The 6,489-nt window shown below is 36.2% G+C and overlaps 1 protein-coding gene across 1 annotated transcript in view; it reads left to right on the top strand.

Annotated features, from left to right (window-relative positions):
* Window positions 1-6,489, top strand: part of LOC134290167 (uncharacterized) — a gene marked incomplete at its 5' end in the record, with an annotated part of 62,906 nt that overhangs the window by 1,687 nt on the left and 54,730 nt on the right. The gene's annotated exons all lie outside the window — the stretch shown is intronic.

Genomic DNA, 6,489 nt, shown 5'->3' with positions numbered 1-6,489 from the left:
ATACCAGATTAAAATTTGATGTATTTTTGTAATGGTTATGTTTTAATTTATGTTTTGTTTTTAACTGCTAATAAACCTTTTTGTTTCAGGAGGATTCAGGTAATTTTATTGTATAATAATACCATGTTTTAAAAAATAGTAACTGTAACGAGCGTATCACTTATGCCTATTTTAGTATATATTACTTAATCCTTTATTCTCTTTTCAGTGAAGAATCTTACCACCATTCCTAGTGCGCCAGGAATATTTTTAGCAAATCACCGTATACATCACCATATTAATACATGCGAACATGTTTAAATATCTATATCGTTATCTGGAAGCGTTTGGTACGGGAGGTCCACGCTTCCATCTTTCCCCTCGATTTCAAGGTGTAGAATGTTTTCAAATATTGACTATGTTGAAATCTTTCTATCCCTTGAAATCTTCTCTGCGGTACATGCTGCGCAGTTGGCCTGGCCGTTAGACAAGAAAAATGATAGACTTGAGAAGTCTTCATTTTCCAGGATGCATTCAAGTAATGGCTGCGTTAGTGTGAGATTAGATTAGATTAGATTAGATATGCAGTGCAGCGGATTAAGCTACCGTCACATGTGTACACTTAAAGTTCTGAAATCCAGACTAGGTGGGCCACTTCAGTCATACCAAAAATGCCTGAAAGCTCTTGATGTCTTTGTATGTATATCGAAAGATTCGGGGATTATGATTAATTAAAGGGTGTCCCGACTCAAATTGCACCACGGAAAATAGTGTATAACTTTTGATTGCATGCATCTAAATGGCTGATTTTTCAACCAGCAACAGTTTATTATGTGTAGATGATGCCATCAAAACTTCATCAGAATCGGTTTAGTATTGACGGAGATATCTCTGACGCGAGAAATTTAAATTTTGTGAATCTTGTACAAATCAAGAATAAAAATATTAATTATTTTACGTATATGTAACGCTTCAGTCAGAAATACTGAACCGATAACAATGCATTTTTTTCTGTAGTTGGCATATGTATATAGAAATATTGTATTAAAATTTCATTCGATTTGGTCAAACGGATAAAAATTTGTGGTCGTATATGTAGCCCAAATTCGTAATATGCAAAATTGTTTTATTGTATTGTGACATTCAAAGTTTTCTAACTTTGAAAGTGTTAAGCCGAAATGGCTCAAAATTTGATTGAAATCATGTTATTATATTAGGTTAACACTGTGAAGTTTTATTGAGAATCGCAGCAGTATTGACAATTTTATTGTAAAAATAGTGCAAACGGACCTTAAAATTGTGAAGAAGTGCCTAAAATTCACTCTGGAGTGGTTTGAGTTTTGAATTTTATAAAAATAAGTTTTCAATTGATTTTGATGAAAATTTTACCACTCAATAATAATACATATTGTTCATGAGTGCAAACTTTTTAAAGGGTGATAGAGGACCATAAATGGTGAAAGAAATTGTTCTACGCATATGGTCAAATCTCAACCGTTACGTAGTTAATGAACTTCCCATGTTTTTGACTCTTATTGTCTTAATTGGCTTTAACTTGAAAATGGTCAAACTTATCGCAGTTCTTTTATCCTTATTCTAAAGATTATTAAATTTTCTATCAAATGGCATCTTTGAATCGATTGGTTTAGTTAAATAGCTAAGTTTTCTAGGGCAAAATACCTAAAAATAGCGTGTTTTAATTTGTTTTTGTCAATTATCTTTGAAAAATGCGTAATAAATTAAAATTCTTTCTTTGACAAAGCTGTGGCCCCTGTTCCACTCTACAATCCGTTTTTTGACATCAAACTTCTAGCTGTTATCGTTTTCTTGCAATTTTGATTCAAATGTATGGCACAGGGCGCAAAACAGTGCTTACCATGACAATTGCAAATTTATGATCTGAAATGCGATGTTTAAATCGAAAGTGCACGAAAACGATAAGAGATAGAAGTATGATGTCAAATAACGAATTGTAGAGTAAAACAGGGGCCACAACTTTGCCTAAAAAAAAAAAAATAAATTATTATGCATTTTTCAAAGATAATTGACAAAAACAAATTAAAACACACTATTTTTAGCTATTTTGCTCTAGAGAACTTAGTTATTTAACTAAACCATCCGATTCAAAGATGCCATTTGATAGAAAATTCAATAATCTTTCGAATGAGGGTAAAATATTTTGATATGTTTGACCATTTTCAAGTAATAGCCAGTTAAGGCAATAAGAGTCAAAAACATGGGAAGTTCAATAACTGCATAACGGTTGAGATTTGACCATATTCGTAGAACATTTTTTTTCACCATTTATGGTCCTCTATCACCCTTTAAAAAGTTTGCACTCGGGAACCTAACAGCCTGTATACTGTTGCTAATTAAAAAAATAGCCATTTTGATACATGTAATCAAAGTTATACGCTATTTTCCGTGGTTCAATTTGAGTCGGGACACCCTTTTATAATTTATTGTTAATAGAAAAACCAACTACTAATATTATTATAGTTTCTGAAAACTAAGTTCTGCGCACCGGTTTGGGTGGTCCAGAATAGCTCAGAGGAATTCAGAATCGTCTACCGTTCTTTAATGAAGTTCAGTTAACATATTGTTCCGGTACACAACGAAGGGTTAAATACTACTGTAACACGGGCAGAACTTGGGCTTTAGGGGGGGATAGGGAGTTTTAGGATAGTTTGGATGATGAACTGAAATTATGTACCCGACTCTGTCAACTATCTCTAGTTACAGATTGTCATAAGTCAGACTGAACTTCACCACTCTCCCGGAAACGTTTCGTTCTCGTTGGCAACAAAGTTAAGCATTCTGCTCCAATACATCCCACATTCGAGTATCGAATGCATAAGTGTGCCCTGGAGTAGTGGTGCACTTCACCGGACCGTACTGACGTCATAGTTAACCCAAATCCTATCCCTATCGTTGGCGTTGCTTTTGTTGCGCTCTGATCCTGGTTAACTCCCACAACAGGGAGTGCAATCACACCATGCGGATTCAGGAATAGGACTGATGACGACGAGGCGAAAGGGTGTGTTTTGTGTCCTGCTTTTCGAGCGGATGTAGGTCAACTCTCAGCCCGGTAGTGCCGGTCACAAACGCAAAGTGTACCGGTCGTCGTAGGTAATGTGTTGTGGTGACATGCAACCGAAAATGGATGGACAATCGGTGCATAAATATAACATTTTTTGTATCTTCTAAAATATTTCAGCTGTCGAAATCCAAAATTTCAGATGATTTCACTGAAATTTGATTTTTTGAAAGCATGTTTACAAGATGCAAGATTTACATACAATCAATTTCATTCACTGCTATGCCTGTGTCACAGTGGTCAAGGGCCCAGATTTAAGAGGAAAGATGATCATCTATATTGAGTTTAATTTATGAAAACGCTGCCTTGGTCCCTAATTTATTTGCATATTTATTACACTTGAACTCAATTGTGCCCGTATGGGTAAATCTGAAATTCAAGATTAAATTCAAAAACATTTTCAATAACTTATTGCAACAGAAAGACTTCTCGAAGCCTCTAAACAGAATACCCTCTTTGAATGAGTGTAATCTGCTCTGAACCTTATTCCGCCCTGTTATGCTTATCCTTTGATAGATACGCGTATTTCGACCACCCCTTGTAATCTTCCCCAGTGTCAGTGTACAACTTGGTGGATTGTTTGTTTATCCGCTGGTAGGGACCAATCGATCAACTTTTCAGTGCAGATCGTCATTTTATTCTTCAGATGTGTGCTTTCGAAAGTTTGTGCTGTGACCTCGTCGTATCTTCACCTTAAGCTACATTATTTAAGCATCTATGAAGTTTCGAAAAATTTCAGTAAAAAATGTGAAGAAAAAATTGATAATTTGATCAATTTGAGTGGCCACTCTGGATCCTTTTTCAAATGTCTTTACCCATAGACTACTTAACACGCTTATGGCTCACTCCGAAACACAAAAGAGCAATCTCGATAATGATTCAAAAAAGACGCACACCCACATGGAACCTGACATGGTATCCAAGCCCTTTGGAATGTCCTCCGCCTGAGTATACTATGTACTGCTCTGAACTCCAGCCTTTAGCAACGGCTCCGGGTTTGTCAATACAAAATTGTTGTGTTGTTTATCGAGAAATTAAGCCCATTTGCTCGTTAAGCACCCACCGGAACGAACAATTCCCAAGTAAGGATAATAGGAATGAGAAGGAACGACGAGCTCGAAAAAGGATCAAAGAGATACCGCTCCCTCTTCCACCCTGCTGTTCCAGGTGAATTGAAACAAATGGGTGTGTGAGGCGCTGAGAGCGCTTTTTCTTTATCGCAGGGGTGAATCGAATCCTGCGACAGTGGCCTTGGAAACAAGTTCACTAACTAACTAGATTCAACCTTATTCTCCCGGTACTAATTACAAAGTTCTTGCCTCGAACAATACTGCCCTCTTCGCATGTCAGTCCCATGTTGTTTTTCAAAGTGCCTACGTTTGGCAACATAACTCCAATTGTTTTCAAAAAAATGTATTCAATGGGGCACATTCGGTGTAGTACTAGATTTGTAGTAATGAGCTGAATTTTAGTATGGTGGGAAGGTCAATTCTCCGTTTCTGCAATGAAATGGTGCAAAAAGCGTGGGTAGGGTATGTGTGCCATCAGTAATCTCACGCTCCCATATTCATCCTATTCGAAAACAAGCGATTACGGCACCGATTGATTCCGTTCTTTTTGTTTTCATGGGTGCTCACTTCTAACAAAAAATACAAAAATAAGAAACAAAACAAACAGTGCTTCAATCCTTTGTTTTTCGTAGGATGAAAATGGGAGCCACATGCTTAATAAGGGAACCAATACCCTATTATGATTCCTTGCCTAATTTGATGCTGTTTGAGCAAAACTTTGGATAACTATGTTGTTTATGTTGCAAGAAATGGAGAAAACAACAACATTGTTGCCCAAAGTTTTGCTCAAACAGCATCAAATTAGGCAAGGAATCATAATACCCACGCTTTTTGCACCATTTCATTGCAGAAACGGAGAATTGACCTTCTCACCATACTAAAATTCAGCTCATTACTACAAATCTAGTACTTCACCGATCTGTCCTATTCATGCATAAACTTTTCGTGGCACATTGAGCAGTGAACTGAGGCGAGAAAAATACCAAATTTATTTTAAACGATTTCGTGAGAGACAAAAATATGATTCGCATTAGAAACAACATGGGACTGACATGCCAAGAGGGGCAGATTAGTCATCATCAACTTTGTTGACTGAAGATGAAATCCGTTATTACAATTCACTGTTTGCAATGGTTCACAGTAATACAATTGACCAATAACCAAGCCGTGGGTGACGGGTTCGATTCCTGGTCGGTCCTGGAACTTCTCGTAAAGATATCAATATGACCCAGCCTATGTACTACGCCAACGTGGTGCGCCAAACTTAACATCCTAGGAGGGTTGAATGATTTCTCCACAATTTGTCCTAACAAATCCTCAATAAACTTTTCTAGAAAATCATCCGAGGTATTCACGAGGAGTTTCTTAAGGTAAGTCTTCAGAAATTCCTTTGTTTAAGAATTTTGTTCGGATTTTTTCAGATATTCCTCTAGAGATACATTCCTAAGGTTTCCATGGGTGATTTCTTCATAAATTGATTCGGGAATTCTTTTAGAAATTCCTACTTTTATGACTTCAGAAGTTCATAGATGTCACTAGAAAGATTTTAAGCAATTTTTTAATTTCTTAAATTTCAGAATTCTTCCAAAGATTCCTGGTTTCTTAAAAAAAATCTTCCATTTTTAAAAGTTATTCTTCAAGAAGTCACCCACAAATTTATTCACGGATGCCTCTTATGATTTCGTTGAATATTTCAGCAGCAATGTGTCGGGGAATTTTTCCAGGGTTCATGCAGAAAATCCCGCAGACATTTCTCCAGAGATTATTGAATTACCAGTTACAAAGATTTTGACAGGAATTGCTCCAGAAATTCCAGCAAAATTCCATACAGAGATTTTTCAAGGATTTCCTTCAACTATTTCGCCATGCATTTTACTAGAAACTTCTTCAGCATTTACTCAATGCATTACTTTAGGTGTAACTTTAAGATTTTGATCATTCAGAAATATTTTCTAAGAATGTCTACAGGAATTCCTTTAGAAATACCTTAAAAGTTTGTTTAACTGATCATCACAGATGATTATAAAGGCGTTTCTCCAGGAACTGTTTTATAAAATACGCTCCAAGAGCACTCTCAGAAAATTTTTCCAGGAAATTTGTAAAAGATTTTCTCCAGGAATTTTCCTAGAAAATTCTCAATAATTTTTCCTAGCAATTCCTTCAAGAGATTTGCCATAAAAGACACGATCCAGGCACGGGCTGAAAGTCTCTATAATAAAGAAAAAAAAAAATATCAATCAATCCAAGGACTCATGAGCAGTCTCTCCAGGTGTTTCTTCAAAAATTCCTATAAAAATTCATGCAAGAGTACTTCCTGAGGATTCTTTTGGGACTTTACTGGGG

The sequence above is a fragment of the Aedes albopictus genome, chromosome 3 (genome assembly GCF_035046485.1).
Source record: "Aedes albopictus strain Foshan chromosome 3, AalbF5, whole genome shotgun sequence".
Classification (NCBI taxonomy): Eukaryota; Metazoa; Arthropoda; class Insecta; order Diptera; family Culicidae; genus Aedes; species Aedes albopictus.
The sequence above is the reverse complement of the archived record's forward strand: the minus strand, read 5'-3'. Positions and strand labels throughout refer to the sequence as shown.